This window comes from Dipodomys ordii, unplaced genomic scaffold (genome assembly GCF_000151885.1).
Source record: "Dipodomys ordii isolate 6190 unplaced genomic scaffold, Dord_2.0 Scaffold1000000019, whole genome shotgun sequence".
Classification (NCBI taxonomy): Eukaryota; Metazoa; Chordata; class Mammalia; order Rodentia; family Heteromyidae; genus Dipodomys; species Dipodomys ordii.
In genome coordinates, this window is record NW_012283636.1 from 111,906 (window position 1) to 131,134 (window position 19,229).

Below are 19,229 nucleotides of genomic sequence, written 5' to 3' on the forward strand. Positions count from 1 at the left end.
ACTGTGGGCGATGAGGAAGATCACCATGCTGGAAGACAAGAAAGTCAGGCCTGCTCCTAGGGCCTGAATTCAAGTCCTAACATTCAAAAAATAATATTCGTATACATTTTAAATAAATGATTTATATTTACATACACATATTTACTGCATATTGCAGTTAATGTATTCATTTTATTTTGTTTTATTCATTTCTTATGCATTTTAGTGAATATGATTACACATATATCATTTTTGCATCATATTACATAAGACATAGATTTTCCTATGTATTATACATCATTCCTGAGACCCAGGACTTTCACTGATAAGGAAAACAAGTGAGAAAGTTGGCTTTCCACCAGGATTAAGTTTTTGGCAGTTCTGTGACTTGAACTCAGGTCTTAGCAGGCCCACTTCATGAATGGGTAAATGTTAGCATACTAATCTGATGCAAGTGAAGTTGGTGGGCAAATTTGAGGACCTGAGATCGAGCCCTAGGAATGGCCAATATATATACAGATAGATGTTTAGGGTGCAGTGTGTGTGTGTGTGTGTGTGTGTGTGTGCGCGCGCGCGCATGTGTGTATATATTCATATGTATATGCATCTATAAATGTATACAGAGAGACAAAGATAGACATTTATGTAGATTCTACTATATAACCATATATAAAGAGTGATGTCTATATCTTATTTTTATATATTATATTATTACCAATTTTTGGTATAAAATTATGCCTCCATTAATATTAATCACAGTAGGAGACTTAATAAAGTATTAATTAGTGAATGACCTATATTTATTGCTTACAATCATATACTGGAATGACTAGCTAATTAGTAATTTAATTAGTACATTTCAAATATTCCTATAGATAGGAACAAGTGTCCTAGGATCTTCAGCCCTGTGTAGGTGGCAGTCCCGGGATTGAACTCAAGGCCTAGGTGTCTGAGTTGGACTCAGGCTTCACTGACAGCCCCCAGCCTTCATCCATTCAAGGTCACGTACAGTTTTCAAGCCAAGTCATTGAGACCCAAGAGGGTAACAATGCTAAGGAAACAAAGGTAAAACTGTTGTAAAAACTTCCTGGATTTTTTTTCTCCTCCATTTTTGTTGGCTTGATGTTTTTGTTTTGTTTTGTTTTTTCCAGAACTGGGAGTTGAACTTGGGTCCTAGGATCCTTGAATCAACTGTGGGTGTAAAAGCTGCAACCCATCCTAGGGTAATCATGGTTTAAGACACAATAAAATGTTTCCTTGAGCAAAAGGAGCTCAGGGAAAATGTCTAGCCTCAGGAACTGCCACAAAAAAAGAGCCCGTAACTCCATGTGTCTGTGAATATATTCATGTATTTGTTTCAGTGAACATCCAGAGTCTCTATGAAGAAAGCCACCCAGCCAGGAAATTTGCTTTGAATAGAATGATTTCATAGCACAGAGAATACTTTCAAGATGGTTCATTTTCCCTGGTTCCACTCAATGTTCCCAGGGTAGCCTGAGGGGTTCTTCATACGCCAGGCTGCTGGAGGAAGTCTGCTTCATTGTTGGAACAGGCGGAGAAAAATCCTCACTCCTGTACAGCTGTGTAACAAACAATTCATGTGGGGCAATTATAGAGGATGTGTGTGGGCAGGCTCTGAAGGTCAGGAGAAAAAGGCCTCTTTGTACCCCAAGCTATCTCTCCTCCCAGTGCTCTGTTTTGACAGGAAGTCTTCATTTGTGCCATCTCCCATGGCAGGCCAAGTTTCCTGCACTCATCCTGTCTTTGTAAGCCTATGTTTCAGTGTTGAAACAAACTGCTACCACTAATCAAGAGTCCTTCTGGCAGACAATTAGGGAGCTGAAACTAATGAAATTATTCATTATTGGCAACGGCAACGGTGCCTCCGTGTGTGTTTGTGTGTGTGTGTGTGTGTGTGTGTGTGTGTGTGTGTGTGTGTGTGTGTGCATACACCAGAACTACTCTACCTGAGTTGTTCTCCTGTACAAGGACAGCACTATACCAATTGAGCCACACAGCCACTTCAGGCTTTTTTTCCCCTAGGGATGTGGTACTGAGAATTCAAACCCTGGGTTTCACACATGCAAAGCAGTCTACCTCTAAGAAACATTCCCAGTGCACTTCCGGTTTATTTCTTTTCTTGTAAGTTGGAGGAGTTGAAGTCTGGGCCTGGGTGCTGTCTCTGAGCTCTTCAGTTCATGTCTAGTGCTCTACTCCTTGATCTACAGCACCCCTTTATGCTTTCTGGTAGTTTATTGGAAATAACCATCTCAAGGAATTTCCTGCCCAGGCTGGCTTTGGACCGTGATCTGGGATAGTTTTGAACTGAAATCCTCAGCATCCTGAGCAGGCAGGATGATAGACCTCAGCTAAAGACACCTAAGCCGTGACACTTTGATGCAAGAAGGTCCTTGGCTCCACATGGTAGAACGTTAGCCATGAGCCCAAGAAGAAAATCTGCACCTAGGCTCTGAGTTCAAGGTTCATGATGGAGAAAACTAAACCAAAACAATTGTCTGCAGGAGACAAGTCACTAGAGCTCAGTGTATACATAAATGTGGCTCTGCCGTGGGGACATATATGAGCCTCTGCACAGTCATCTTACTTCTGTAGCTCTTATAAGGACCAGATTAAACAATATAACTCGTGAAAGACTCAGTACATAGGATCCTGTGAAGGACTCATCACACAGTACCCCATGAACGACTTAGCACCACTGGAAGGACTCATCCCATAGCTGTATCCCACAAACTGTCATTAGAATTAGGGTGCTTTCATCAGTATCACCATTCTTTCAGATATATGTCACAAACTGCACAAGTTTACATCTAACGGTTTAGAGGAGGTGATATATCCAGTGCCAAAATTCCACAGGAGTTCTAAGATGTGGATACAGGACAGAGAGCCTCAGGCAAAAGGTACAGCATGGACTAAGGTCCTGAGGTGTGCTGTAGAGCAGGTGGTGTGGTTGGAATGAAGGCTCTGTGGCTTCAGAAAAGTCTGGCAGGACATTCAAGGCTGGGTCCAGGTTTGTACTTAAGTCACAGGGCACAGGGTGGGGTACTAGATTGGGGCCCAGGGGGAAGATTTGCTTGGCTTTACACCAGGGACCCCAGCCATTTCCTGTGGCTGGAAGCTTATTTTTCACAGCTCCTAACCCTCAGGCATCCTTTGTATGGAGGAGTCAGGGCAAATGCAGGGAAGAACTCTTGCTTAAGAAAAGCTTCTAGCCCAATGCCACCAGTGGCTCAAACCCTGTAAATCCTACCAACTCAGGAGACTGAGATAGAGATCGAGGGTCAAGCCAGATCAGGAGATGAAAGTTAGTGAGACTATTCTTGCAGGTGAACTACCAAAAACCAGCAATTGAGCTGGGACTCAATTGGTAGAGTGCTAACCTTGAGGGAAAAAGTTAAGAGACCAGAGACCAGACCCTGAGTTAAATCCCAGTACTGGCACAGTAAAATAAAGAAAAGCTTTCAGGAGCTCCTAGTCCACTCTGGTGAAAGGCCAGATCAGCTGGGCGCCGGTGGCTCACACCTGTCCTCCTACCTTCTCAGGAGGCTGAGATGTGAGGATTGCAGTTCAAAGCCAGCCCAGGCAGGAAAGTCCGGGAGACTCTGATCTCCAAGGAACCTCCAGAGGACTGGATGTAGTTCTGTAGCTCAAGTGGTAAGCTTAAGAGCTGGGGACAGAGCCCAGGCCCAGAGTTCAAGCCCCGTGACCAACACCTGGTCTGCTTGGACCTCACTCTGTGGCTCTAGGCAAAGTAGTTTCCAGTGGGCCCCCTGAGGGTCTCCCAATGTCTAGGTGTCCTACAAGTCTTGAGTGGAGCCTGTTTGGAAGCCATTGCGTACAGAGCAGGCCACAGTACCAGAGTATGGTCGAGCCTTGGGGCATGGAGGTCATCAGAATTGCATCTGTCATGGGTGCAATGTGGATCTGAGCAGTAAATCACCGTCTCAGACCAAGGTTCTGGGCCAGGAGGGGCAGGAGGTGCAAGATGTCACACCAAGTAAGGTCCACTCATGCAGGTATCACAAGTGTGAATTTGTCAGTCACACCTTGGGCAGGTGTTGAGTTGGGCTCATGAAAGGCTTGTAGGCTCAGGAATCCACAGCCCACTGGCTGCTGCTTGTAGCAGTCGCTATGCCAGGAATCTCAGGGCTCCGAGTACTGCTTTCCTCACCATTGCTTTGATGCAGATTAAGATCTGCAATCGTGGGCCGACTACAAATGAGCATCCCTAGTGTCCTTCCCTTGGTCCTGTGGCCCCATACACAGATGGAGGGGTAGGTTATATGGAACTTACTGCCATGGCCCAGACCCCTCAGCCCAAGAAGTACTTAGGGAGAAACCACTTGATTTGGCTTGAGAGTTTACTGTGACTATGACTCTGGACTGCCCCCAGTTCTAGCTCATCTCATTACCACCTTCCTCTGTATGCATGTGTGTGTGTGCGTGTGTGTGCATGTGTGTGTGTGTGGTGGTGTGTTTGTGTGTGGATGAGCAAGTATGCATCTTGGTACTAGGGCTTGAACTCAGGGCCCGGGCTCTGTCCCTCACTTTTTTCATTCAGGGCTAGCTCTCTACCACTTGAGCCACAGCTTTTCTTCCAGCTTTCAGGTGGTTCTTGGGAGAGGATAGTCTCACAGATATTTCTTGCTCCGCTTCATCTGAATGGCAATCCTCAGATTTCAGACTCCTGAGGAGCTAGGAATATGAGACAGGAGCTATTAGCATTTGGCCACACTTACCTTCTTGGCTAAAACAGACTACCTCTCTCCCAGCTGAGCACCCATCTACAACCACCCCTCCTACCCCGTGCTTCAGATGAAACATAACCTCTTCCCCTGAGGACAAAGAAATGGGATCAGTTTGACCTTTGTGTTCTCCACACAATCAGGGGCTGGTGAGAGCTGTTGTGGAGGTCAGAGATCTAGTCCAGGACCAGTAGACAGCTGTTAAAATAGAAGAGAGTATGAAAAGATATCCTTGCAGCTGGATGCCAGTGGCTATAATCCTTGCTACTCAAGGCTGAAACTGGAGGATCAATCAAGTTTAAAAGCTAGCCTGGGCAGACTCTTATCTCCAATAAATCACCAAAAAGATGGGAAGTGGAGCTACTGTAGTTCAAGTGGTACAGCACCAACCTTGTGCAAACAAGCTATACATGATAGCACCTAGGCTCTGAGTTCAAGCCCCTGGAAACACACACACACACACACACACAACCTGAGCAGGTGCCCATCACTCATACCAGCAATCCTAGCTACTCAAGAGTCTGAGCTCTTAGGGTGGTAACTTGAAGCCAGCCCAGGCAGCAAAGTATGTGAGACACTTATGTCTACTAAACTACTAAAAAAGATGAAAGGTGAGCTGTGGTTCAAGTGTTAGAGTGTTAGCTTTGAGCAAAGGGAGCTTCCCACACAGTGCCAAGCTCTGAGTTCCAGCTCTAAGATTTTTTTAAAGACATCCCCCACCCCAATCAGGCCATAAATCCAGATTTTGGTCATCCTAGATCTCATTTCTGATCCTGCCACTTCCAGAGCACAAGTAGCTGGTGTGTTGCCAGCACTGGGTTAAGAAGTGAACTTATACAAGTGGAGCATAGCCAGGTCAAGGCTAATGCCCCAGAACATTGAGGTACTGATACATACCAGTCCATTATCCCACAGTTCTATGGCCCTGGAATCTAAAGTCTGTGCCTCTGTATTTTGGGCATCTGGAATTGTCTAGAAGGACCAGAGAGGCCCAGCTGGGCCCAGAAGATAGACTTGCCTGTGATAAGGTACCTTGACTTTTCCTTGATACTGACCAACACTTGCAAGCCACCTTGGTTTCACCTCCCATGTAGCCCCAGATCATCCTTGCTTGGGGAGGCTTCAGTCAGCTATCAAGCTCGATCTGGCCAAAGCCACTGGAAACCACCCTTCACCCACTCCACTGCCAGCCTGCTAGGAGTGGGACATGCAGCCAGTGGAAAAGGACAGGACAACGCATGACTGACCCTGCCACCCCAGAGGCAGGGAAGAACATATGCCAGCTTACCCTGCTGATTCAGAATCCCTTGGAGGTGGCCAAAGATATGGACAGCCGGACTTAGGCCCCAAAGAAAAGCTGGTATATGCAGATCTCGGGCAATTTAGGACTCATTGTAGACCCTGATAGGGGGCTAAATGCAAGGTTGCCATGGAGGAGGGGCACCATCCGAGTTCAGGAAGAGGCAGACAGGTACCCTGGAAGTGGACAGAGAAAGATGAGGAAAATACACAAACACACACACACACACACACACACACACACACACACACACACACACACACACACACATGGGTAACGCAAGGCCTCGGCCTCAGCAGTTCCTGATCACCTGAACATCCTAACACCCAGAAAGATGGCTCTACAGTCCTCATACCAAATGTAGACAAAACTCAGAGTCTCTCACACATCTGAAATGGCTCATTACTCAGCATGGCACTTCCTACTGTACACACTGCTATGAAGAAAAGTCAGCCACCTTATTTTTGCTTGTCGGTCATGGGGTTTGAACTTTGGGCCTGTGTGTAGTCCCTCAGCTCTTCAGCTGAAGGTGTGAGCTCTACCACTGGAGCCATAGTGTCACTTCTGGTTTTCTGGTGGTTCACTGGAGATAAAGTCTCCCAGACTTTCCTGCCCAAGCTGGCTTTGAACTGTGATCCTCAGATCTCAGCCTCCTGAGTAGCTAGGATGTCATTTGTGAGCCACAGGCAGTGCCTGGCTTCAGCCACCTTCTTAGACCAGGGGAAATCCAACTTGTCAGGCCACAAAGCACATGCAACCCTTCACTTCAGACTTTTACACCAGCATCCAAAACCATTCTCCCTTGGATGGAGAGAATAAAATTGACACTACCCTCCCACCCCTGCTCTCCTTGCCCACTCCTTGCCTAAGATAGGACACACCCTCTGGAGTTCTTGGTAAGGCAATGCACACCCTGCTGTGACTTCACACTGGGGCAAACCTGGGGAGTTCTTAGAAATGTCTGTACACTGAGGCCAGCACCTGTTCTCCCAACCAAAGCAACCACACTCCTTCACCATCTCTTGCAAGCAAGGAATGCGTTCTTTTTTGTTTGTTTGTTTTTTTTTTTTTGGTTGAGGGGCTGGAAATCAGGGCTTGATATCTGTTTTTGCTCAAGGCCAGTGTTCTACCACTTGAACCATGGCACCAGTTCTGGTTGGAGATTGGAGATAAGATTGGAGATAAGACTCTCATGGGACTTTCCTGCCTGAGCTGGGAAACAAGATCCTCTGGATCTCAGCCTGACAGGAGTGAGCCAACAGCGCAGGAGTTATGGTTTCTCATTCCTTAGAATTTCCAACTCGTTCTCCTCTAAACACTACCACCTAGATACTCCTCTACCTCCCTCAGGCATGGCAAATGGAGGCTCAGAAACTGGGTAGGGCCATGGGTATTAAAGGGCCCCCTGCACATCACTATCTCTCTCTAAGCTCCCATCATCCTCCTCTGGATGGCCTGGTCTTACAGGGTAGATCATACCCACTAGGACTTCTGCAGCCTGTCCTGTATCCTCCCGCCCCACCCAACCAGTACCTGAGAATTTCTGGGGCCAGCTGCTCCATGTCCCGGTGGAAAATGTTGGGAGGGTTGCTGGTAAGTGGGTCCAGGAGTGCTCAGGACAGAAGGAGTGTCCAGATCCTCACTGTCAAAGAAGGAGACACAATGCATGGATTGATCTACTAAGAGCTACAGGTCATAGCCATCCACCTGTCACCCAGGTCCCATGGAGTGCTGTTTTATATTGACAGTCTTGGGGCTTGACCTCGTGGCCCAGGCACTGTCCCTGAGTTACTTTTGCTCGAGGCGAGCGCTCTTCCACCTGAGCCAAGGTGCGACTTCTGGCTTTTTCTGTGTATGCAGAACCTAGGAATCAAAACCAGGGTTTCCTGTGTGCCACGCGAGCCCACTATTGCTAAGACACAATCCCAACCTTGGATAGCTGTTCTTCTGTGACCGCTTGGCACAGTCTTGGCACAGTCTTGCACATATTTACCGAGTTTCTCACCAGCAGCCCTGGCTAGAAATGAACACACTCTGCTATGTTGTCCTTTATCTACCTCATCTTTGCTCTCTGTACTTCTTTTCAGATCCTCCTTGTTAAGCAATACCCCCTTTCAAGTGCTGTCTCTAAGAAGCCCACTCCAAAAACCCTGGCAGAGGAGGATCTTTCCACTCTGCAAGCTGCCGGTCTTGTCATGCTCTGCCTTCCAGTTGATGTGGGTTGAGAGTGCACAAAGGGGAAGGCCTGGCTTCCACCACCCAATTTCTGAAGGCTCTGATACACTACCCAAGGACCTGCTGTATTTAACTCCGTGACAAGGCACTTAAGGGTCAGGCAGTCTGGGGGCAACAAATGGGGCCATTTCTTTGTGTGGGCTTTAATTGAGGGTCTGGGAGCTGTCTCTCTGAGTTTTTGTGCTCAAGGGTGGTACTCTACCACTTGATCCACAGCTCCACTTCTGGCTTTTTGGTGGTTCCATGGAAAGTAGAATCTCACTGACTTTTCAGCTTATGGCTGGCTTCAATTTTTGATCCTCAGATCTCTGCCTCTCGAGTAGCCAGTTTGTCGGGTGTGATCCTGAGCCAGAGGTGACAGGCACCAGGGCTTTTCTTTTGAGCTTTTGTTTATCTCATGTCAACTAGCAAGCCCTAGTTAATATAATCATTTACAGGGGATCAAGTTCCTCTCCTAGGTCAGTTAATCCAAGGAGATAAAGTGTCTTTGGAAAAGTCTAGTCTGAGTTGGCTAGGTGAGTGTGTGTGTGTTTGACTATGAGTTTCGGGGATACCTACCCCCATCTCTCTGGTGCTTCATTCTCCCAGTGGTGAGTACATCCAGTATCTCCACCCCAAGGAAGGTGGGTAGAAGAGGGTATATCAGGTCACACCAAGTTTGATGATCTGAATTCTATCCCGCAACTGAAGCGGGGAGAGATAATAGAGAGAAGGAGAGGTTTAGAGGAACATCAAAGGAAGCCCCTTACCTTTGGCTACAACTACCAGAGAGAAGACTGAATCCATCCTTTTTGGTAGTAAGATAACAGGTGCCCACTATTCATTTATTTTATGTTTTTGTGAGTCCTGGGTCTTGGATTCAGGCCCTGAGCTTCTTTTACTCAAGGCTGAGGCTCTAACACTTGAGCTACAGTGCCACATCTGGCTTTTTTTGTGGGGAGAGGTGGTTTATGGGAGATTAGAATCTCTCAGACTCTCCTGCCTGGGGTGGCTCTTAGTCATGACCATCAGAGCTCAGCCTTCCAAATAGCCAGGATGACGGGTGAGAGCCACTGGCAGCTGACCACCACCATCCATGTATAATCCCCTAGGGGCAGTGCTGGGCCACCCTCACTGCACCCCCCTTGTGGTGAGAGGGAAGCAGACACGGGTGGGTTTGATACTTCAACAGCCTACCTACCTTTGAGCATTGTTCAGGGTCAGTCTGATGGCGGCTTCTTCCCTATCCACAGCAATGACTTGGCTCTTTCACAAGAACAAATGTTCCCCAGGAGGTGTTAGTTCTCAGGTCTTTCCTCTGCACACCGACCCCACTCACTGAAACAACACACCCCAGCAAAGCGAAGTAGACATACAGTGAATTCATTTTCTTATAATCAGGGTCTGGCCAGATAGGTGGCGGTGAGGATCAGAGGCCCGGGATTGTGCTGTGTGGTTGGACAACATGACACTTCCTCATCCACTTTCCTTTAACTGTCTTAGCAGAGGGTAGTGGGGACGGGCTCACCAGATGGACTGACAAGGAATAACCATCACAGTCTATCCCGGACACAGAGGGGCTTACCTCAAGGAGCTAGTTTAACAGGTTGAGCGAGACAGCTCCTGAACCACAGCCCACCTCCAGAATGAGAGGGACACCTTGAGTCCCAGCCACATGGGGACCCTGGGCCACCTCCTCCAATACCCATTCAACCAGTTCCTATGAGAGAGTGAGAGAGAGAAAGTCAGGATTACACTTAAGCAGAGTGCCAGTAGAACAGGACTATAATGGTAACTACACATGAGGCTGAGATATGAGGATCATGGTTCATAGCCAGCCCAGGCAGGAATGTTTATGGGACTCTTATCTCCAAAGAACCACCAGAAACCCGGAAGTGGTGCTGTGGCTCAAGTAGTAGAGTGCTAGCCTTTATCTGAGGAGCTTGGAGACAGCGCCCAGGCCCAGAGTTCAAGCCCCACAACTGACAATAAGTGGACTTCCCACCACAAGAAGTGGACTGAATAGCAATCATTGTCCTAGGGACCATGGCAGAGAAGTCAGGCTGAGCTTCCTGTCAGCTGGGGGTCATGAGTAGGTCACCCCTTTCTCTGTGCCTCATTTTCTCCAGCTACAAAACTGAACAGTGAAGGATCCCCTTCCTCATTGGATAGGGTAAGGATGAAAGAGAGCCATGTTTTGTTTCATAATCCCATACCTGCAGCATGATAAATAATAGGCCCCATCTGAGCCCTTTCCAGGTATCTTCCTGTCATATGCTCACATAATTGCCAAGAACAATATCTGATGACCATTCCCTCTATGCCTGACTCTACCCCACAGATCCCCCTGTATTGATCCCTTCTTTCCTCACAACTGTCTTGTGAGGCTACTGAGGTCAGATGGTTGAGGCCCAATGCAGAGCTTCAACTGTGGTCAAGAAACAGCTGTCATGGATTAAGAGTTTGGGACAATCCATCTAAACCGATGACTGAGCATGGCGCTACATGTCTAGCATCCCAACTACAGAGGATCAGGCATGGTGGCCAATTCCTGTCACAGGAGGACTGCATCCAGCCCAGCCTGAGCATATATTGAGTCTCTAACTCAGAAATGACCAAGACAGAAAGGCTCGGCTCCCGTGGTAGAAGACCTGACTGGAAAGCCCAAGGCCTTGAGTTCAAACCCTAATATACTGAAAAAAATCAGAGGCCCGGTGCCAGAGACTCATGCCTATAATCCTAGATACTCAGGAGGCTGAGATCTGAAGATCACAGGTCAATATTTAAAATAGGGTTGGCCTCTCCCATCGGACCTCATGATGAGAAGACCCATAGTCTGACCCATGCCAATATGCTCCATACTAACGGCTCACATCCATACTAAGTGATGGCCACGTTCCCTGTCCCCCTGGGGAGCCACCCTCTGTGGGCCCCACCCCCCGTTCCTCCCAATGTCCCTCTGTCACCAACCAGGCCCAAGTGAGTGAACAGTTCCAGGCCACACAAATCCCTTCATCTTACAATTTAGCAGTCCTGATTCCCCTTCAAGCATCTCACCCTTCCAGGTCCCCAGACCTTAGTCATAAAGCCCATTCATCCCCCAATGACAGCCGTTAGAAGTTACCAAAGGTTCAGGTGCTCCTTGTTACAACCCACTTCTACACACACACACACACACACACACATGCATACACACACACACACACACACACACACACACACAGCCAGCTCGGGTGGCTCCTGACTGTCATTCTAGTTACTCAGGAGGCTGACATCTGAGGAGCACTGTTCAAAGCCAACTCATGCAGGAAAGTCTGTGAGGCTCTTATCTACAGTGACCCACCAAATAGCCAGAGGTGGAGTTGTGGCTCAAGTGTCAGAGCACTAGCTTTGAGCACAAAAGCTCAGGAACAGCACCTAGGCCCTGAGTTCAAAGCCCAGTTTTTCTACCTCCAAACATACACAGACACATACACAGACAGACAGACAGACACACACACACACACACACACACACATGTATAGCCCAAGGCTTCAGCAGTCCCTGAGAACAGAACCATGAACTCACTCCATTAGGGTCACATCCCATTCCCAAGAAGGTCAGACCCACTGTAGACAAAACAATGAGCCTTTCACCTATCTGAAATGTCTCATAACCCAGCATGGAATTTCTTACCATACATACTGCTATACAGAAAACTTAGTCACCTCTTATTTTGTTGTTGGTCATGGGGTTTGAACTCTAGGCCAGGGTACTATTCCTCAGCTCTTCAGCTGAAGATGAGCACTCCCCAATTGAACCACAGCACTACTTTCTGTTCTCTGGTTGTCCATTGGACATCGAGTCTCACAGACTTTCCTGCCCAAGCTGGCTTTGAACCGTGGTCTTTACAGCTTTATGAGTAGCTAGGATGACAATTGTGAACACCGGTGGTGCCCGGCTTCAGCCACCTTCATATACCCAGAGGAAACTCAATTTGTCAGGCCACAAACTTCTTGCAAACCTTCACTTCAGACTCTGACACCCAGCATCCAAATCCATCCTTCAATGGAGAGAATACAGACACAACAATCCCACCCCTGCACCCATTCGCCCAATCCCTGCCTGCCACAGGCCATGTCCTCCTGATGCTGTGGCTTCAAACTGGGGCAAACTTGGGGAATTCTTAGAAATGTCTTACAGTGAGGCCAGCACCTGGTCTCCCAATCACAGCATCCGCCTGCCACTCCCCCTTCCCACCTCCCCCATCCTTTGCAGGCAAAGAAGTCTTACTTTCTTCCTTTTTTTCTGTTGTGGGTCTTGAACTCTGGGCCTGGGTGCTGTCCCTGATCTCTTTAGCTCAAAGCGAGCACTAAACTACTCGAGCCACAGCACCACTTCTAGTTTTCTGTCAGTTCCTTGATGACAAGAGTCTCAGGGTCCTTCCAGACCAGGCTGGCTTTGGGCCATGGTCCTCAGATCTCAGCTCCTGATTACCTAGGATGACAGCCATGAGCTACTGGCATCCAGCAAAACATACTTTTCCATGCTTGTCATCCTATCCCCTCAGGAGACTGAGATCTGAGGACTGTACTTGCATGCCACCCTTGGCAGCAAAGTCCATGAGAACTCTTTATCTCCAATTAAACACCAAAAAAAAGTTGGAAGTGGAGCTGTGGCTCAAATTATAGTGTGCTAGCTTTCAGCATCAAAGCCAAGGGATAGGACCCAGTCCCTAGTTTCATGCTTTTTCTAGCAAAGACCCACCCAAGAAAGAGAAGCAGGTGGGCACATGGGAGATCAAAGTTAACCCATAATACTCAATACTCCAAGAACAGGCCCCATCATGCTCTGATTCTTTAGATTCTATATCCTACATTATGACAGTCTTAGATAGAACTGACCAGGCACCTAGTTAGGACATTCAACTACAATCTCATACTGAGGATCCCCTGAACTAATCAAAGACGCAGGATCTCTCGCTGTACTGCCTCAATACTGGACAGTGAGGTGAGTTCTAGTTATCCAACCACAAGATGTGGGAACGAAAGGATTTCTGGGCCAAGGGTCCCTCTCTCTCAGGAAGGAGAAAAGGGCTTATCCATCCCAGGAATGTTCCTATGAGTATCCTCAAAGAAACAACCCTGCTCAGAGCCTAGTGAGTGTTCCCACCAGCCTCTACCCAACCCTTCCCCACCTTCAGTTGGCTCTCTCTGAGTCCTAGATCTGCCATCTAGACTAAAGGCTGAGCCAGCAAAGACACCCACCTCTGCCTCTGAGAATGACAATCACAGGATCCTAACGCCCCTCGAGGAAGTCTTGGGGCACCACCGATCCCGACTCCCGCCCTCATTCCCTGTCTGTCCTGTGCCAGTGGCATTCTTACCTCTGTCTCTGGTCAAGAAATTAACACCAGGGATGTGATCTTCAGATTGAGCCTGGAAATCCCAGTCCCAAAAGTCGTACTGCATAGGCATCCTGTGGTGGATGATAGCCAGGTGGTCAACAGGCACCAGGACATTTAATAGCAATGTGGCTGGGTCAAAAGCTCTATCAGTGATGGTCTAGGTTGACAGGCAAGGTTCTGACACACCTGACCTGGGATCATCCTCCCTTTTCTTCTTGCTTTTTATCCCTTGCTCCACCCTCTTGACACTCCATCACCCCAACACCTCCCTAGCCCTTAGACATTTCCTTCTTATCTGACCAGAAAATAAACTCCTGGGGGCCGGAGATGATTGAAACCTGGTGACCCACCCTGAGCCCAAGGGTCTACCCGAGGCTGCTTCCCTCTGCAGTCAGTGACCACAAGGCTCCTGGATGTCATGAAGTTGCTGAGGGGTCAGTGGCTTGGTCCTACATACTGCCTTTATGCTCTGAAACTGTCCCCACAGAGATGTGAATGGTTGGCTCCCTTGATCCAGGGACTCCAAACCAAGGCTGACATGTTCTTCCTTCTTCCTTTCTTTCTTCCTTCTCTCTCTCTATAATTCCCTCTTCTCTCTCTTTCCTTTCTTTTTCACTCCTGGGCCTTGAATTTAGAACCTGGGTGATGTCTCTGAGCCATTTTACTCAAGGCCAATAGACTACAGCTTCAGCCACACATCCACTTCTGCTGTTTTCTTTTTGTTAGTTAGTTGGAGATAAGAGTCTTACAGGCTTTCCTGCCCTGGCCTTAAGCGTCTATCCTCCCATCTCAGCCTCTTAATAGATAGGATGACAGGTATGAAGCATCAGCATCCAGCTCAAACCAAGGTTTCTTCATGTGCTGTGGAACCAGCACTGGAACCTTTCATTGTCTATGGACCCCCCGGAGCCTGGCTCACACTGTAACTGTTTTTTGGATAAATAAATGAGCATCTTCCCATGACAATACTACAGAAAAATCCCATCTGATACAGGTAAGCATCCTGGTGGGGGGAAGCCTTATGTAGCTCTCCCACAATTCTCCATCCTCCCTCTTCCTGCCCTCCTGGTGCCACTGCACTTAACTGGTTTGGCTCCGAGGAAGTGAGCCACGATATACTCGCTGGATTCTGGGGCCTCTGGGATGCCTATCTTCTCAAAGATCTCTGTCCAGCGGCTGACCATGTCTGTGGCACTCAATTCATGTGAACGTGGTTGCCTTGAGCTGAAGGCCTGGCTGAAGGGGCTTCCTCTTCTCCCCCTTGTGCCAGCCAGAATGGTCTACCATATCTGGCCCCCAAGATTCATGTTGCAGAGAAAGGATCCTCAAAGCATCCCAGTCTTCCGAATCTCGAAGAGTCCAGTGCAGGTGCTGGGAATCATCTCTGCTCACAGCTTGCAGGCTGGGGATGGTGAGGTCACAATCTCTTCTCCCCACGATGTCCTCGACTGTGGTGGTCACCCTAGAGAGAGCAGGAATAGAATCAACAGCTGCCAGAGAAAGGCAGTCAAGGCATGATGTTCATAGCAGGAGACCATCTGGCTAGGGAACTCTGCCTGTGCTGCATTGAATGTCATTGTTTGGTGGCTGAAATGGTCCATCTAATTTGACACAGAATCCCAGGCGTTAGTAGAAATTGCTAGCTTCAAGATAAAGCCCTGGAAAACGTGGTATTTAATTTGTCCCAATCAAAGGGTTCCAAAGTCAGCAATCCCCTTTTCCTTCCAGACAGCCTACAGCAGGTTACAGAAACTGGCATTCAGAGTCCTAGCTAACTGCCACAACCTGATACCAAGTGGGGGAACACACTTGTCCACCACTGCCCAGCTGGAAACTGCCCAGGCGGGACACAGATTGGAGTCTGCAGGACCCCAGGGATGATTGACCACTGGTACAATGCCCCGGCAGGGAATCCATGTCAGCAGTGGGGGCCCGGAGCACCCTGCCCAGATGCCCACTGACACAGTCAATGCCCTGGGGAAGGTTGCTTTCTCATCCTCGGTCATGGTGAACCATGTGCCATGTCACACCGTTTGCCACTCCCCAGACCCTCCTAGCCTCACAGCCCCTGCCCTACTCCCCACTCCCACCTCTAGTTCCTTAATTATGTTTGGCAGACACGTTCCCAACCCTTGAATTAGCTCCAACTATACACACGAGAGCAGACTGTCTGGCTAGAAGAGTACAGCTGCATTCATACTCTCTTCATGAGCCTTCTGGCTGAAAACAGAAGGACAGGTGTCCGCTCTGGTCTGCAATTCACACAGGCCTCCTAGGGGAGACACACACAGGCCCAGCAGTTACTGTGGGCTACAGGAAACGGGGAACGGTAGGTGGAAAGGAACGTCTACTGAAAATTTCCCCAAAGGAGCCATGAAACGGTGAAGGAGAAAACAAAAAATTATGGCTGGATTCATACTTGGCATTGATGAAAAAAGAACAAATACACACACACACACATACACATAAAATGCTTTTGCTCTTTTTAGACACAATGACTTAAATATGTTTTCATTGTTCTCCCTGCTCTCTGAACACACACACACACATACACACACACAAATCCAGACCTGTGACAGAAGACTCCTCCATGCAGCACCTGCAATTTGCCATCTGATCACTCACCTGAGCACAGACAGGCAGGTATAAGGAGAAAGATGATCTCTCTCTCTCCTTCCCTCTCTCCCTCTCTGTCTCTCTTCCTCTCTCTCTCTCCCTGTCTCTCTCCCTCCCTGTCTCTCTCTCTCATGCTTACACACACACACACACACACACACACAAACACACACACAATTAGACTCAGCAGTGTCTCTCCTGAGTTTGTTGGTTCCTCCTCTAGAACAAGGTACAAGCTGGAGCACAGGGATTCCCTTGTCAAACTAGTGGCTCCCACCCAAAGAAGCACCCACCGCTCTAATAATGCAGAACCACCCACCCTGCCTCTCACTTTCTCAAGTTTCCCTTGGGAACAACCAGCATTTACTCCCTATTCACCAAAATCCCAGGCCAGGACGCTGTGTGAAGGTGTCCTGAGATAGGTGGCTCCTCAGAGCCAGGACTGAAAACAAGCAGTGGGGTCACAGTGTCCCAGAGGGGTGTCTGACCTGGGGTGGGGGCAGTGTTGGGAAATGCATGTGGTCCTAAAGGCTACATACATGGACAGAGTCCCTTCTTCTAGCCTAGATGCTTCTGGGTGACTTGGCGGATTCTTGTGAAGGACTAGGAGAGCAGATGGACTGTGAGCCACCAGATTCTGGGAGAGCTGGGAAATGTGATCACCCTGTGAGAACTGTTGACAGCTGATGTGGGGGGGACAGGTCACGTATATATGTGTCAGAGGGGGTGTGTTCTTCCCAGATATTCACCTTCTATCTAACTCCAAGTGTCCTCATATAACTAGTGGGCTTTTCTGAGACCCTCCTCAGGTGAAAGGGTGACCAAGCACAGAAGACAAGGGCTCACACAGCAAGGAGGGCCTATCTTTTGCATCCAACACCCACCACCCCCAGCAAAAAGGAAAAGACCTGAAAAGGCAGGTGTGGAGGTGCTGCTCCCCACCTCTGAGTAAAGCCACCAGGTTCCCAACAAGGAGAGGAAGGGTGCAGATGTGCTGCTGTGTGGCTCCCACTGCTCCAGGCCAGGAGCTTGTTGCAACCCCTCCTCACCATTTCTGCATCACCCCATTTCCTGGTACATTGGTTACTAGGGATGGGGGTGGGATCCCACCCTCCAACCCTAGGGCACATTTGTGGCAGGAACATGACAGACTGTGGGGCGTGGGTCAGGCAATAGCAGGACAGGAGAAGGGAGGCAGGAGGGGCGGGTCCATGTCAGCAGGAGAGGGGCTTTTGGCAGGAGGGTTCGCAGGGTGCAGGCCCATGGAGCAGTCACTTATGTGTGCTACTGGGAGAAGCTGTAGGCAGCGGTTCAGGGTGCATGCAGGCCCGGAGTCTGAGGACCGGGATCCAAGACCTGGTAGGGGCTGTAAGCAGGCCAGGGGCGTGCCGTCTCTGCTGGATGACTTCGAGAGGCACCATGGGTCCGAGCCAAAAACACCATGTTTGAAACGCGATGCTACAGGGAGTGGGCAGGCTCGCGTCTGAGGGGGCATGTTGGGGCTGCACATGGCCTCTGCTCCTCCTCATTAGCCAACATTGCCCTCACCTCAGCCACCTCCACCACCGTGCTCCCTGTGCAGGGACCTCAGATTCAGGCCTGCCATGGCCACCACACCTCCGAGTGGCTGCCTATGGCAATGTGCCTGCTGCACAGGCTCCACATGCTCTGTGTTCCCCGCCAGAACCTGCGCTAAGATTTGGGAGGTCACCAGCCGATAAAGCTGCTTGCCCTTGTGTGTGTGCACACTCTTCGATCTGCTCTCTTTCTGCCCCTACTCCTCTTCTGGGCTGCCTTGCCCCCACAGGGTGCACCCGCCCCTGCTGGGAACACAGTGTGCCCTGGGTCCTACCCCTCCTCCCCTTGGCCACGCCCCATCTCCTTAGCCCCCGCCCCCCACCCCTGCTGCAAGCCCAGCCCTGACTGGGCCCTAAGGTTTCCAGGCCACACAATTGTAGCCTCACCTCAGCTCATCACTCCCCCCTAACCCCAATACCTGCCCGGGGGATCAAATCTCCCCTCAGCCCCACCACTGGAGGAGACTCTCCTCCTTCTTCCTCCACTCTACACACCAAGCAGATGTACAGTGACCCTTGTGTGTGTGTGTGTGTGTGTGTGTGTGTGTGTGTGTGTGTATTTGTGTGTGTGTGATTGTTGGGGATAACTGCCTCTCAAGGACTCAGAACATAGCACCCTTTGTGAGATGACTCAGCACACAGCACACTTCAAAAAACAGCACAAAGCACCCTGTGTAGAGTACTCAGCAGCCAGCACCCTTTGAATGAGGGAGTTCATAGCCCACAGGGTAAAGAACTCAGCACATGGCATACTTTGAAAAACTCAAGCACACAGCACTCTTTCCCAGGGACTCAGTACATAACACCTTGTGTTAAGACACACACAGTTCCCTTTGAAGGACTGAGTACATTGTACCCTGTGTAAAACACACAGTGCACAGCACCCTTCAAAAAACTTAGCAGATAGCACAATTTTGAAAGACTCAGCACATACCAGAGTGTGGAAGGACTCAGTACATACCACACTGTCGAAAGACTCAGCCCAGAGCACAATTTGCAGGACAGTATAGAGCACCCTATTTTAAGGTCTTGGCACAAAGCACTTGAAAAATTCACTTCCTCCCTCACTTCTCAAGGGCTCAGCACATAGCAGCACCCTTTCAGGTGAATTAGCACACCACAACTTTTGAAGGACTCAGCATATAATACGTTGTGTAATGGACTCAGCACACAGCACCCTTTGAAAAACCCAGCATGGCCTACTCTTCTCAGGGACTCAGCACATAGCACCCTTTGGGATGACTCAGAAAACAGCACCTTTTTGAGGACTCAGCACAAAACTCCATGTGGGAAGGCCCCAGAAAACAGCACCCTGTGAAAGACTCAGCACATAGCTGTATGTCACAAGTTCAGCTGTCATTAGAATTAGGGTGTTTTCTTTAGTATCACCATTC

General features: G+C 48.9%; 1 pseudogene; it reads right to left on the reverse strand.

The window, feature by feature from the left end:
* Positions 1-8,919: 8,919 nt before the first annotated feature.
* On the reverse strand, positions 8,920-17,679 carry LOC106002678 (annotated as a pseudogene).
* Positions 17,680-19,229: the final 1,550 nt, after the last annotated feature.